We start from the raw sequence: 15,057 nt of genomic DNA on the forward strand, positions 1-15,057 counted from the left end.
CCTCTGGCTCTCCAAGCTGCAGAGGAAATCAGTGCACTGCAAGGGCATGCCCACGTCTCACAGTGTGTGCAGTCCAGGCGTCAGATTTCAGCTAGCGTTTGAGCTTGGAAAGCAAAAGGCTTTGAGACAGAGAGGGAGGAGGAGTGAGCTCCCCCTCCCCTCTGCCTCCAGACCGTCTCCCTCTTGCAGCTTGGTTTACAATTTCATAAACAGTTTGAGCAAAGGGGGGTCCCTGCAGGGTTGTGCCCGGCTGCTCCTCAGCTGCGGGTTTGATGTCTTTGGTCTTCCTGCGGCAGTTTTCCTAAGGGACAAGAGCAGCTTCATGAAAGCGTGTCTCACTGAAGCCAAGAGCAACTGCTTGAAGAGAGCAGGGAGAAAAGGGAGAGAGAAAAGCAAACAATTGAAAGCAACTTTCCTCCCAAAGAATGGTATTTCATCACACAACTGCAAGTTTAAAACATAACATGACAACAAAGGGACCCTAAGCTGCATCCCCTCCAGCACAGCAAGATTGAGAACCCACAGAATAGCCACCAGGATCTCTCTCTATGTGCTCCTCCTGGGCATTTTACTTAAGATAAGATCCAGTTTACAGAAGTAACCTTGGAGGGATGCCAGTATTTTCTCTCTATTCTTAAAAAAGAATAACTTCACAAAAATGTAGATAAGATTCCAGAAAAATATTATAAGCTTTAACTGGATGGTAAATCTATATTAAATTGTTTATAAATTGATTTTTTTATTATCTTGCTTGTTTGGGGGAGTTCTGTTGGATTTTTTTCTTTTTTGAGAAATATGCATTGTATGTTTTTATTTCTATGCAACAGGTGGAGAAGCTTCCCTTAGGTAGGATGTGAAATCCTCATTTCTTACCTATACATCAAAAAATATCCTGTATCACAGAAAAAAAAAAAAAAAAAAAAAAAAAACGAAATTTTTCTTCAAAAATCTAGACCAAAACAGACCAAAGCTTCTTATCTTTTCAGGTAGTACATGTTCCTTTGAGGACAAATACCTGCTTACACATGAGAATAGAGAATCTGTCCTTGCAGACAGAGTACTCTGGTTCCTGCTGATCAGTATCGAAGGTCAGTAAGGAGATATGGTGTTCTATGACAACGTAATCAAATAAGCCCCCCATAGGGAAAGCACTAAAGAGGCTGACAGGGCAGGAGAAAGCTGTATACACCTCGAAAATCCGTTTATGTTTCATCTCATTTGAAAGAGGTGCATTGGGAAGCTCAGCAGTAAAGTATGGCCTCTGCTTCCAGGCCCTGCGAGGAAGGGGGGAGTTTGTCTCCAGGATTTCCTTCTAGATCTGGAGACTGCAGAGTCTGTCCTGGGAGTAAACAGTACCAAAGCCTATCAGGGTTCAAAGAACAAACTTACAAGGACAAAATACTATTTACAGCTGAGAGTGCATCCAAGCCCAAGGCTTGCTGCACGCCCAGGCTGTGCACTTGGTGTTACAGGGAAAAAAGAGGCTGCCCGGATCTAACCAAAGTGATATGGATAAACTCTTTACAGTAAAAAAAAGGCTATGGAGATAATACCTATAAACAGATGCTGACCCTCAGCCCCTGGAAATTATATCTGTATTGTAGTTTTCTGCAGCCACATACTTTGGGACCACATATCTTAAAACACAGCAAATATATGTTCCCTTTACCAAGATTTCCCAAAACATTTTGCAAACCACTGACACCTGCTTTCATCAGCACTATTAGCCCTACTGTGATACTCCACATTCATACTGTGCTCCATATTTAGTCTCAATTATTAATGAGACAAAGTCACATTGCACTGGGAATACTGATTTGGTGTCATTTGGAAATGTTAATTTGTTATTTCCCTGAATTAAAAGATTGTGGTACACCTTAAAGCATTTCTTGTTCTCAAGATTATTGTATCCATCTAATATTATTTGTAGCTTGTCTATGCATCGATTCCCACACACATCCCAGCTCAATCAGTCTTCAGGTCATTGTATCATATTCAACAGAATCAAATGGAGACAGTGTAAGGACTATTCAGTAAAACAGAATAAACAAGTAATGAGGAAAGTGATAAATTAAACCCACAGGCACTCAGGAACTAAGAAGCAGGTGATGAAGGAGACATTAACAGGGACCAGAATATATTGGTCACTGCCTGATGGGCTGTTAAAGGAATAGTTTGGTCACAGCCTTGAATAAGGTCAGGCTGAATTTTGTCACTGATAAGAAACATAAAATGTGATTATCTTTAGTATTATAGAAAATAAGAAGTGGCTTCAGAGACCATGGAAAACTTATGATGGCCTGGTCAGGGAAAAGAGCAAAGGGAAGGACCACAATGGATCAGGGAGGCTCAAGTGTAGGAAAATCAGAGAGGAGGGGAATAAAGGGAGTGGGAGCATGCAGGTAGGCTGGCAGGCTGTATGCTTTTCTGACATAGTCCTGTGCCTGGTCACAGGACTATTTTCATACTAAATCCTTTTTTTTCCTACTGTGTAATCTCCCTCTCTGACCTAGGTGTGCATGCTGAAAGATCAAGGTGCCAGCAACCAGAGAGACCAAATGTAAGCTCCAAAGTCAAAGTGTCAGCCACTGGAGTGACATGTATGTGTTAAGATTTGTCGAGTGAATATAATCCTGTGTCCATATGTCTACATGTGTAGTTTGCTAGCAAACTCCAGTCTGGATTAGCAAGCAAATAGAAGGCTTCTCTGGAAAAACTCAACATGTGAATCACTGGCTGGGTAAAGGGCCTAGGCTGAAGATATGACCTGAGAGCTTGTGCTGATATTTGAGGAATCTGGAAATATGAGCATGCATGTGAACACAGAGAGTGGGAGCATGTGTGTTGTCACCAGTGAACCTCAATCCTGAACAACCAGAGAGGAGCAATAGGACTGGACTCTCTGTACTTAGGCTTGTGTGAGTGCTGGTGGTAAACCAGCTCTTCTGGAATCGTACATGTGTTGACACGTGTGTTTGTGCCACTATGGAACTCATCCTTACTGCTGTCTGAACCTGCAATTGGGAGTAGTCGCAGATGCACCCACAGGTTCTGATTGCATGGACCTGACACCCACAAACATCACATCCTTAACAAACTCCACTGCACCAACAAAATAAAACCCTCAATAACTGGAAAGCTCCAAGCTTCTTTGTTTCTTAGCTTCCACAGACCTTTTACATTCAATCAGGATGTCTATTTGGTACCAGAATAAAAAAATTTACAATATAAATAGGACAGATGGGGGGCTAAGAATGATATTAAGATAATTAGCAATAAAGGTAAATTTATCAGTGCGTCACCACCACCTATGATTTTTTCCATGCTTGCATGCCATAAAGCATGGAGAAAGAACAGAAGGTCTGGAAGGGTTATTTCACTTACTCTTAGCTTTGATTGCCTACTCTTTTCCTCCTTCCTAAGGGATTTGATCCCAGGCTTTACAGTGTGTCTTTCTGTGAAGGTTGGGCATGGTTGCCATCTCTGAGTTCCCCTGCAGACTGACACCTTTCTTAGGGGAACAGTAGTTCAGCTACTGCTCTTCTCACTCATACACTGTTTCCAGCCATCCAGCATTTCTACCATGTTTGACTATTTTTCAGCCCATTATTAGCACTTTGTGTATATCACTTGCCCTTCTCATATTTTTGGTGTGTGTTAACACTAACTATATCAAATGGGACTACTAGCAGGTATTGCACAGCTGCATGACCAAACCTAAAAGTATTAAAAGCAGCTAGGGAAGGGATGGTTGGGAATAGAGGGATTTCTCAACCTCTCTATTTTTATTTCTGGGTTTTAGTAAATCTTCTAGTCTTTCCAGGGAGTTGACAACAAGGTCTGGCTTAGGTTTAAATATATTTTCACTCCAGTTCTAAAAATGAACAAACAAATCACAGAGTGTTAAGCAGATGTAACCTGGGTTTCATCATTTGCACTTGAATCACTACAATAAATTTAAAGGATTTCACTAGCTCTTATTGCTGACTATGTCTTTCCTGATCTGACCTTTCTATTAGCCCACAGCCTGCAGCAGAGAAGCAATACAGAAATCCTCTTCAGGACTAAATACCAAAACTGCTTCATGTCCCTGGCAGGTACTCAAAGTGGGATTAAATGCAGTACATTTAACTTGGTTGCATTCTCATGATTCTTACTATTGTCAGAGAAATTTAGCAGAGGGGTATACTAGACTTAGACTGGGTTTCATTAACTGGTTCTTTTTTTATTTTGACTCTGATAGGAGCTGTTAGGAGGTTGAACAATAAATAGAAGCAGCACTGTCTAGATAACTATTCTGAAGGATAAACAGACAGATACCAGATGAAAATGCTACTTCATGGCTTGTTATTCTCTCCTCTACTAGCTAGTGAAGCTGGCAGGATGGTGTTTGGCAGCACATCACATCCGCTCCAGTACAAAGTCAGCAGGTGTGGTTTTAGGACTTTACAGTAGTTTAAATTAATCCAGAAGATGTTTTCATTTGCACAGCAGAAACCAATCCTCATCCTGTGTTTTCTGTTTCTACTTATTTTTTCCCCCTTTTTCAGCTTCTGCAAAACAGGGGAGAGAAGAGGAGCTGCTCTCAGGACAGACAGGGAATAAACCAACAGCAATATTTTAAAAAATCCCGACTCTAATCTAGCTATCTTTGCAAGACCTTATTTCCCTGTGCCTGATGGCGCTTCATGCAACAACAGAGATCTGAAAAAGGCCCACAAGGCCTTCTCTTTCAGCTTCTAGCTGCTAAGCTAAAAAAGGAAAACAGGCTTGTTCTCCAAACAAATATTTCTAATTCAAATTAACATGCATGTGGATAAGAGAAATGGGTAATTTACTCTAAAGATACACAGACTATTCTGAGCTCTGCACTTGTTAAGAGAAGAAGATATTTTGGGATGTTTCGCTGTGCCTTCTGGGACCATCTACATTACTCTTGGGGAGCTTTTAACATCCTCACAGAGAGCTTTCTTCAGCAGTCCCTTTTATCTCAACTTTCAATTTGTTCCTTTTATGACCCACAGGATTAAACCAGCTTTGGAAACTGCCGCACATAAACATTGAGTGCTGAAAATTTGATGGAGAGACTGTAGAGAAAAAGACCACAAAAACAAGAGGTTTTGTGTTTTCCTACACAGTACCCTAAAAGTTTAACCTGGAATGGATCATGGACTGCAACTCTCTACATGTCTCAAGTACTTCAAAAATTCCCTATAGCCTCTACCAGTTACTTTTGATTATTATTCATCAAGTACATATTTGTACCAGATCACTAAGGGAAGAGGAATAACGCTCCAGTAGACCTCTTTAGTGAACCAGTCTGACTATACTCCAAATATTGAATTTCTTGCAATGGCTTCAAAACTGGTCTTTAATTATTTTCTTTTTTTTTTTCTGGTCATTTTGACATGTTTTGCCCATTTCTTTCCCTCAGTTTTAGCTCATAAGGTGGAAACAAAACCAAGGGGTGAGTGGGTGGATTTATTTCCCCCACTATTATTATTAGTGTCACAGATATTTATTTCCTTCCTGGTTAAATATAATAAATGTTAAGAAAATGCAGCTCTTAAAAATATTTAAATCATTTAAATTCAATACAAGTACTGTCAGTGATAATTAAATTCTGTTTTCTTCTTCTCACTTGTCACAGATTAACTAAGACAATGACCCACAAAATTAGTTGCTTATACCACTTCCAGGTGATTCACTGAACTGATCCTATCATAATGCAGAAGAATGCAATTAAAGCAGGAGAAGGCCTTACCATCCCCAAAAGATTCAACTGAATACATGCCTTTCTTTTAGCCTACCCTTCATGTGGTCTCTGTGCTTGTTTGAGTTAATCAGTAAGAAATGAAGCCACTCAAAAAGTTTCTTTTGATGACAGGAGAAAATGATATCTAGTTAAAATTCAGACATGATCAAAGGCACAAGTGATACAAAAAAACTGGAAGGGAACCTGGCACCAGATGGTAGAATGAGACCACAAAGGGACAACAGTAATAAATATGATTCTATATCCAGGAGAACATGTGCAAAATAACATGCACTGATCACTAAACCCTGCGATAAGCACACAATATTATTTAAATTTAATCATTAAAAAGATATAGCTGACATAAGGACTTTGTTACCCTCTCAAAGGCTGCCTCTTATTATTCCCACATGTAAAGCAGCAAAGCAGGATTACTGCTGAGGGCTTACTGGTAATACATTTTGTGGGTTTAGTTCAAGATGGGGCTCAAAGGTGACTCTGCCATAAAGCAAGAAAAATAATACAAATAAGTCAGTGAATCATAGAACTGAATATATAACAGCTACAAGGAAAAATGTGTGCTCAAAAAAGATCTGTGCTGAGAACTAAAGGTCTTTCTTTTCTTCTGATCACAGATGGAGTATTAAAAATTAATGTAAGTTCTACCAGAAAAGAACTTGACAGTCCTATTTTGAGACTCATTTCACTTTGTCTCTTCTCCCTGTCTCACAGAACATTAGTGCCAAAACATTCAAAAGAAGTTCTCTAGGGCTTGCTTTGCACATTTGCAGAGGTGCTAGGAAGCATTTTGAAAAAGTGACTTGGAGTCCTTTAGTTTGTAGATACCAGATGGGGGAAACACTCAACAGACCCTGATGCTTTGCAGGGAGATCCTTGGCATTTTCCAAAGAAAAATTAGGCCCTCCAAAGCTGACACTCCCCAGAAAACTGGGAGTCAGCTGAGATAGCAAGAACCAGTAGCCATTTCAGATAATACTAGCATGACAGCTCTGAGGATTTTAACTTCATTTTCAGAAATAAACTTACGAGTTAAATTAAGACCCAGGCCTCACTTAAAACAAGGAGAAACAGGCTGTTAAAGTAGTTAAAATAAAATGTTTTTAAAGGTATTTAGGCACTTTAAAATTACATATCAGTATACTGAGAGTCTACATCACACTAAATATTGATAATATTAAAGTGTCTTAATATTTGTTTTCTATATTGAGGTTCCAACTCTTTAGACTGACACAGTCTGTGAAAAAAAAAGTCTTTTAAAAGATAAGGAATTTTAGTTCAAATTAAATTTTCTTCTTTTATTCAAATAATTAACAAAACATCTATCAGTGTATCAAAGTATCAGTGGAAACTAGAGAGACCAAATACAAAACAATTGTAGGGACTATCTTTTCCTGACAATCCTTGGAAGACAACATCTGTAGCCTCTGATAGTCAGGCATGCTCCCCTCGTGATGTTCAGACTAAAGATGTGCTCAATTGCCCACAAGGGATAATCACCATAGCTACCCTAATTAGATAGCAAAGATGGAGAGGCCAGGTTGGAGGCTGTCCTCGGGATCATGTAGGATCCCATATAGCCAACATTTTCAGCAGCACAATACCCAGCCCTACAGAGGCACCACAAATAGCCTGTCTGCCCCACAGAGACCAAGCTGACCTCAGAGTTGTTCTCCCAACTTTGCCAGTGTCTACATGGGTGCAACTCATGCCACACCCATATGCAGCATCCTGTCTCCCTTATTTGTAAGAAAGTCATTAGTTTATAGATATGGATATCTACTTCAAATGTGAGTTGTACAAAATACTGTTTGGGGAGGTGTCAGAGACTGAAAAGGTTAATGGCTTAAACAAAGACTTTTGTCCACTGTAGCAAACTGCAAGGAAACAGCAAAGAACCCAGCAAAACCCACCCATCCCTGAATATACCTCCTAATTTGGGGTGCAAAAGGACCTTGAGATGAGATAAGGGAGGATACTATTGTCCAACTATCCCAGGAGCAGAAGGGCTTGTATACCTGAAGTTATAAACTGGATTTTCAGATAAGGGAAGAGGCTGATAAGAGGTAAAACCCCAGAGGGATCAAGACCATCACTTTGACAGGACTTTTACCACCACTTCAACCAACAGACATTGGAGCTGCAACTACCAAGGGATCTATTAACAAGAACTTGGGTTACCTTCGTCTTTTGGGGTGGTTGTAACAGGAGGGCAGGGTGGTGGTGATGTGTGACACTGACTCAGGGTTTGCTAGAGAACTGTAGAGTCCTGCACAGCACTGTTATTGTGCCATCCTTCAGTCATGTTATAGTTGTGAATCCAATGACATTAGAAACATGAGTGTCCATGCTTTTCCATGTCAGGAAAAGTATTAACAAATTGGAAGGGATTTGCAGAGAGGTAACAAATAGGATGGGGGCTTAAGCATTGACTCATCAAGAGAAATAATTTGAGCTGCTGAATATGTTTTTTTTTCTTGGCCAAATAATGACTAATTTGATATTCAGGCATCTGAAAAAATAAGTTGTATAGGACAGGCCAAGACACAGTTATGACTCAAGAGAACAAGCACAGGGCAGCAGGGAGAGTAAAAGAAAGGCTATAAGGTCCTAATTATTAGCCACAGGCTAAAGTATGGGAACAATACCAGTCATGGGCTGAACTTGGAAATAGCTCCTTCAATCCTCCTCCCTCTCCTCCCTGCTTTTCTAAAAAGCCAGCATTCTGGACTAAAACCTCTGCCAGTGTAAAGTAATCTAGTGCTACTGATATAATGATGTTGCCCTGATTAGAGAGCTGATATAGGACTGCTAAGTTTTGAACAGATGTGAGACATGTCTTATCATCCACTTATCAAACTGAACTCTATGGGAGAAGTTTCTTCAGCCTACAAGGCTTTAGGACAAGATCCTTAGCAGCTCCAAGACTGCCATCGGTCATTCTAGTCATACTATTCACAACCTGAGCTACAGTGACACTGAGACCCCTATGACAACTCGGAATTTGCGTTTTTCTAACTTCCCTCAACTGTTCATGTCAGTGAGTTATCCTCTACTCCTTTACTATCATTAGGGAACAAAAAAGAACCAGTGGCTTATCAAAAAGATTAACTTTACAAATCAAAATTTTGACAAGTAAGGACCTTCATTTAAACTACTGTTAAGCAGGACAAGTTTGCAGAACAGATATCCAGAGAAATCTCTGAGTTTTTCCATTTTCCTGCAGATTATTGTGCTAGACATAGCTCTCAGTAACTCCTTCTTTCTCCTTGAAGTAAACTACACTGTACCAGAAGACAAGTCCAACTTCCATCTTTCCTCTGTGAGGAAGCCAGGATGTTAAATCAAGCTATTTACACACTCCACCTCATGTTGGTCCTCTTCATCTTCCAGTTGCCAAGCAACAGATACCCCCACAATTTATTAAATCAATGCCATGGTAGTAGGGCAAATGACAAGGCTAAGGTCCAGGGATCCATTTATCTGATTTTTTGAAGGTTCATATCTTGTGCAACTGAAAACAAAGGGTGGCTGACACTCAAGGGCTGAACCTGAGAGCATCAGCATTGGACATAGAGGCTTTGAGTTGCCAGGGTAATTACAGACATTTGACCATTGCAGAATGAGCCCAGAGAAACCCACTATGCATCCATAAGGGGTAGGTTGCATTTCATCCAATCTTCCCTTCAGGAGGTTTATTAAGACAGTAGGTGGGAGGTTTTATTGAAGTTCCAATAGTAAGAATTTAATTTTTATGAGGAATTCATGCTGAATACCTTGATTCAGCCATAAATGGTTGTCTGGTAATTTTCTCTGAAAGCAAGAATGTAACAGTAGTCATATTATTACTCCCTATGTGCCACTGATTGCAGAGATTGGTAGACTGTAATCCCAAGGGACAAAGTAGGTTCAGTAAGATTCCTGGTTTGATTCCTTTACCTGCTTTCTTTGTTGAGCACAAAAAGTTGAGGGGCACAGTTTTCTTCCTAGTTTATTTAATTTGCATTTTGTAATCTTGCTCAGCTGCACAAAATTAAAAACTGAAAAGGCTGTCTGTGGAAAACTGATTAAAAACAACAAAGAAATTCCACAGGAAACCAAAACCACAGGGGGGGGGAAGAAAAAGGGAGAATACCATCACAGTAGCACAAGGGAATGCATCAGGGAAAGAAGGGGTCTGAATAGCCTGCCTTTCAGGTGACATAAGAAATCAGAGGGCAGGTAAAAACTCGGTAAAGTTATGAAGGTGGAGGAAGTGTGGGAATTGACTGAGCTTCCAGCAGTTGCAAAGGGAGAACAGGTTAGCAGAGATACAAAGAGCTAATGCTGTTCATGTCTCTGTTCAGCTCTAAGGCCAGACATTAAAATAATCGAGTAGGAGGTTATTTATGAATAATAAGAACAAACTAGGGTTTTAAAAAGGAAGGAACATGCCTCGGGTTTGAATCACTTTTCAGAACCACTGTCACAGTGCTCCTCTAGGTCTAGAAGAAAGGAGCTTACAAGAGCCAAATTCAGTTGGCTGGAGTGATTGCAGATGCTCAGCAAGCCACAGGTATCTACCAAAGGGAGGACAGCAGGAGTATGAACAGAGGCTCCAGAAAAAAGCGCTCAGAGGTGTAAGTGGCTGTAAAAGGAACGGAATTCAAGCTCCTCTACAACCACACCATCTCCATTTGCAGTCTGCTTGATATCTTTGTTGTCATTTGAAGAAAAACCTTCAACTTAGTTTACATTTCCTTTCAGTGGCATTAGTGTGGTTTGCTAGGATATACAAGAATCCAATTTCTTCTTTTTTTTTTTTTTTTGTGTTTAATTCAGTGAGTAGACTTCTTAACTCAGCTGGTCTTAAATGATCTTTTCAAAACATTCCTGTAAACTCAAACTTGGACTCTACTGATGGTAACCTTCAAGTAAAATCTTGGCTTACCTCCACCTGAAGTCAGTGAAGTTAGGATCTTTCCCTGAACATATTTTCTGCTTCACTTATGTCTCTGCCCACAAAATGAGTGGGATGTAGTACATAGATGGGATATAAGCAGCTCTCTGAAGAAGAGCAAAAGCGTCATCCCTCCTTTGTAAAAAGTGCCCTACCCACTGAACTTCACTATCATGTACATGGAGTCTGGTCTCATACACAGTATCTCAAATTTCTACCTAACTTCCAGTCTGGCCAAGGAGAAGAGACATCCCAGCATGAGCTCTCACACCCAGAGAAGACCACTACCTCCATTTAGAAAAGTGCAAAAAAGTGTCTGTCACTCCCTTTTTTCATGATGCTGGCATGGCAAGCTCCTCAGGATGGGAAGAGGAACATTCTATACTTGTATACTACATATCTTTCTCCCAAAAAGTCAGCTCCACAGTCAACTCTGAGGTATCCCTAACCATTGTGAGAAGCACCTTTATAAATGCCTGAGAAATGCAAAAGATCAACAGACAGATTTAGGATGACAATATTTTTCTTCCATTCCTAAGTATATCCTAAACCGTGTTTCATGCAACTTGATCCTTTCCTGGCTGTGTGTGATCTTTCATGTCTGTGACTCAGGTCTTCTGAGAATAGCAGTTCTAGTATTTCTCTGGCTTTCAGCAAGGTAGTAAAAGGATAATGAAGTATTCAGACTACTATATGAGAAGCCCAAAAGATATTTTAAATGCCTAAACCAGGTTTCATTAAAAATTATAACAATAAAGGTTTGATTAACTGAAAAGTCAGATTTCAAGCTGAAAGCCAGTGTGAAGCTATTCATCTGAAAGTAGTGATCAGCAGTCTTTTGTAAATAAAGGTCATGTATTACCAATCAACATTTTTTTCCCATCATAAAGGACAAATATGAAAAAGAAGACCTAAAACATGTTTAAATATTCTCATGAAGGTGCACACAAACCACACAAATCCAGTCTCCAGTCCCATGCCATGGAGCAAAGGCACTGAACAACTTACTGGGTTTCAGAAAACAGTCTGAAAATGTGCATCAGGACTGACAGCTGCAAGCAAAGAGAACAGAATGGTTGGATATGTAAAAACAGGAATTATAAAAGTGAAAAGAAGGTGGTAATGAGTCTGCCACTTATGGTCAGGCTTCATTGAAATACAAGTTGAGTGCAAGGGCTTTGGTTAAAAAAAATCAAATTGAGAAAGTGAGTTAAGTATAGCTACTCTAGTGGTAAGCAAGATGAGCCTTCTTGGAAAGCATTTGAAGATTTCAATCCATTTAGTATAGGAAAGGAAACTGTATATGGCACACGCAAAGAACAGGATGCTGAAGTGTATGAAACATACACAATAAATAACTTAGGTTATGCCCCAAAGGAGATGTTTTGGAGGGTTTTTTGGCATCTTTACAACAACTTGCACTGTCATAATAATGGATACTGAAATTAAGATGTTTCAGTCATGGTTTATAACACTTTAAGGCATCTAGTTATAAAGTAGCGTCAGGGGACTGGAATGATCTGTAGTTCTCAACACTCAAAAATACCTTTAACCATATGGACCCTATGACATCTAACATACCTGCTTTGCAATATGTTTCATTTGCATAGAGAATGTATGAGAAGCCTGGCTGGGAGCAGCTCATGCATTGCTCACTTGCAGAAAAGAGCAGAAGCACCAAGTTTGCATCACGCACTCTCACGTCCTGGCAAGGAAAATCTGACATTAAAGGGAGAAGAACCAGGGATACGCAGAACTGGGACCAGTATTTGGCCTGTTTCACATTCATAAGCCACAGCGAAGAGCAGCTCCAGCTCAGAGAAGGAGCTGGCTGCATATGCTGTGCCAGGTGACATTTTGCTCCCCCAAGATTCTGGCACTGAAAGATATTCATATATTTACAACCTTTCTTAAGGTCATCTCTGCTGTGTCTCCAGCTGAGCCATTAAATATTAATTGGACTACTTTCCAAAAATAAAAAGCAGAACCTCTAATTTACTTGTGTAATTTACACCTCCCACAAACCAGGTGTCCTCCTGAACCAGACCGAACAAGCCATTTGCTCTTCACAATCCTGAAATATGCTATGTGCTTTTGAGACAGACACACAGTTGCTTGTTCATTCTGTGTGCACAAATGCATGTTATTATTTTGGGGGAAAAAAAGAACCTTAAATGAAACAGAAAATATGCCCTCCAGGTGATGCAGTCAAACCTTCCCACTCAGTTTGGGCTTCGGGCTTGATTTTTTTTTTTTTATAGTATTTTACCTAGATGAGTTTGATTATCTTGTCACAGGTCATTTTGTTCAACAAGATTTAAGGCTGCTAGATTTCTCAAAGAGTTCAAATTTTAACCCACAGTTGTAAAGAGCATGATCACTTTCTGGTCATATACAAGCACTTACATTAAAGAACTTTTGTATTCTCGCATAGAATCATAGAATAATTTGAGCTGAAAAAGACCTTTGAGTTCATAGACTCCAACTGTAAACTTACTTAACTGTATAATAAGCCTAACATTGTAATTAGCTCTAAAATTTAAGTGCAATACCAGTATCACTCATGTTAAGACAAGGTAAATATGTGTTCAGTAATCACTGAGCCACACTGATTATTTGCAGAAGTTAATTACGTGCTGATTTACACTGATGAATAACCTGCCTGCTCTTCAGTGAGGCTAAGGAATCTCTGGAGTGAAAATTCACAGAATTTGAGGTCCTCATTGCTCAGCTGCCATCTAAGCTCAGAGACACTAAAGTCCTCAATATCACATTACCCAAGAAAGCTAGTTTTGTTTTTCCACTTGTAGTGAAACACATCCATCCTGTCAGGGTTTAGCAGGCTGGATGCCAGCTCAAAACTAAACCTTCTGGGAATTTGTAGTCTAAGAAATACTTTGGCTTTATTGCCTCAGAAATTTAGTCTGTCAGTCTCAGAGCTTAACTGCAATATAGGTGCTGGGCAAAAAAAAAAAGTTTCTATTTTCTTTTGGAAGAGGTGACTTTGTCATAAGTGAGCACTCACACAGGAAATGGAGCAGACAGATTCACTTTCTTTCTCTGAAAAGGGAGATTCAAAAGGCATCCTGGATCTTGCCTGAAAATATCCAGATCATCAGACTTGGAAATATTTTGGTGAAGGCGTGTTAAGAAAGAGAATATGTCTCCTCAGTTGCATGGGCTAATTAAAGGTTTGTTGTGCTGCAGAGTTTATACCCTGACTGCCGTTAGGTGGAGGATAACACCTAGGGAAGGTGCAGTTCTCAACTCCAGACTCTACCAACAAAATACAAGTTCAGAGAAGAGGAGAGGACTTTGCCAATTTGAATTGCAACCAAGAGCTGAAAAACCGCAGCCCAGGAGCTTTTTTTGGGTCCTACTCCTCTGAGGAAATGATGCTTCTTTTGCACACTCTTTTAACAACTTGCCATCATTTTTCCTAAGCAGCCACAGGTGGGTGACAGGAACTTCTTCTGGGGAAATCATAATATCTCTTGTCTCTTAGGAAAAGCCACTCCACTGGGGAGGAAATCCAGATGAAGTTTCCTAGAGCATTACCTTTGAGTTGGCAAGTGTGTCAATGGAAAGAGGCCATTTTGTATATCACACTCCAGCTTTCTTGGAAATCTGATCCAAACTAAACCCTACTGTCAGGACTGTGTATCCCCTGTTTTATCTAAAATGTCAAAATGTCAGTAAGAGGCAATCCACAACCTCTGGTGATTGCTCCCATCATGTAAGATACATATAGCACTAAATCCTTTGATACTTGTTGCAGCACTCTGAAGAAAAGGGGAAAAGTGTGGTTTCCCCCTATCTCCTTCTATCCCTGAATAACCCAGAGCATGGTGAATGAAGCACCAAGCTGAGTTTTAACTATATCAAGAAGCCAGGGGAATGAAAGCAAGACCTCTCACTGAATGTTTCCCTCTTGGTTAGAAAAGTAGAGGAAGCCCTTCTAGGTTGGTGGTGAGAAGAAGAGAGAAAGGAAAAATTCACCTGCACACTGAGGTGAGCAGAGGGAGAGGCCTTTTGATAATGCTAAACAAGGCAGTTAAACTTCATTGAAAATCAGCACTGAGAGCACCGCAGCTCTTCTTGCCCTTCCTTAGTTTCTGGTCTGCAGCGCACTGTAGACCTCACCTTCCTAATTCTCTGTGGAAATGAAACCTAAAAGATGCTCTACATCAACCAGTGTAAGCTCAAGTCTTTTTTCTTTTTTTTTTTTTTTTTCCCATCTGGACCTGAGCACCTCCAGAAATATTCAATGCTTTGTGAGACTGAGTGGTATTGTAAAGCATACACCCTCAACTGGCATGAATAAGCTTTATTAATTAACTTAATA

The sequence above is a fragment of the Corapipo altera genome, unplaced genomic scaffold, assembly GCF_003945725.1.
Source record: "Corapipo altera isolate COAL_440 unplaced genomic scaffold, ASM394572v1 22, whole genome shotgun sequence".
NCBI classification, from domain to species: Eukaryota; Metazoa; Chordata; class Aves; order Passeriformes; family Pipridae; genus Corapipo; species Corapipo altera.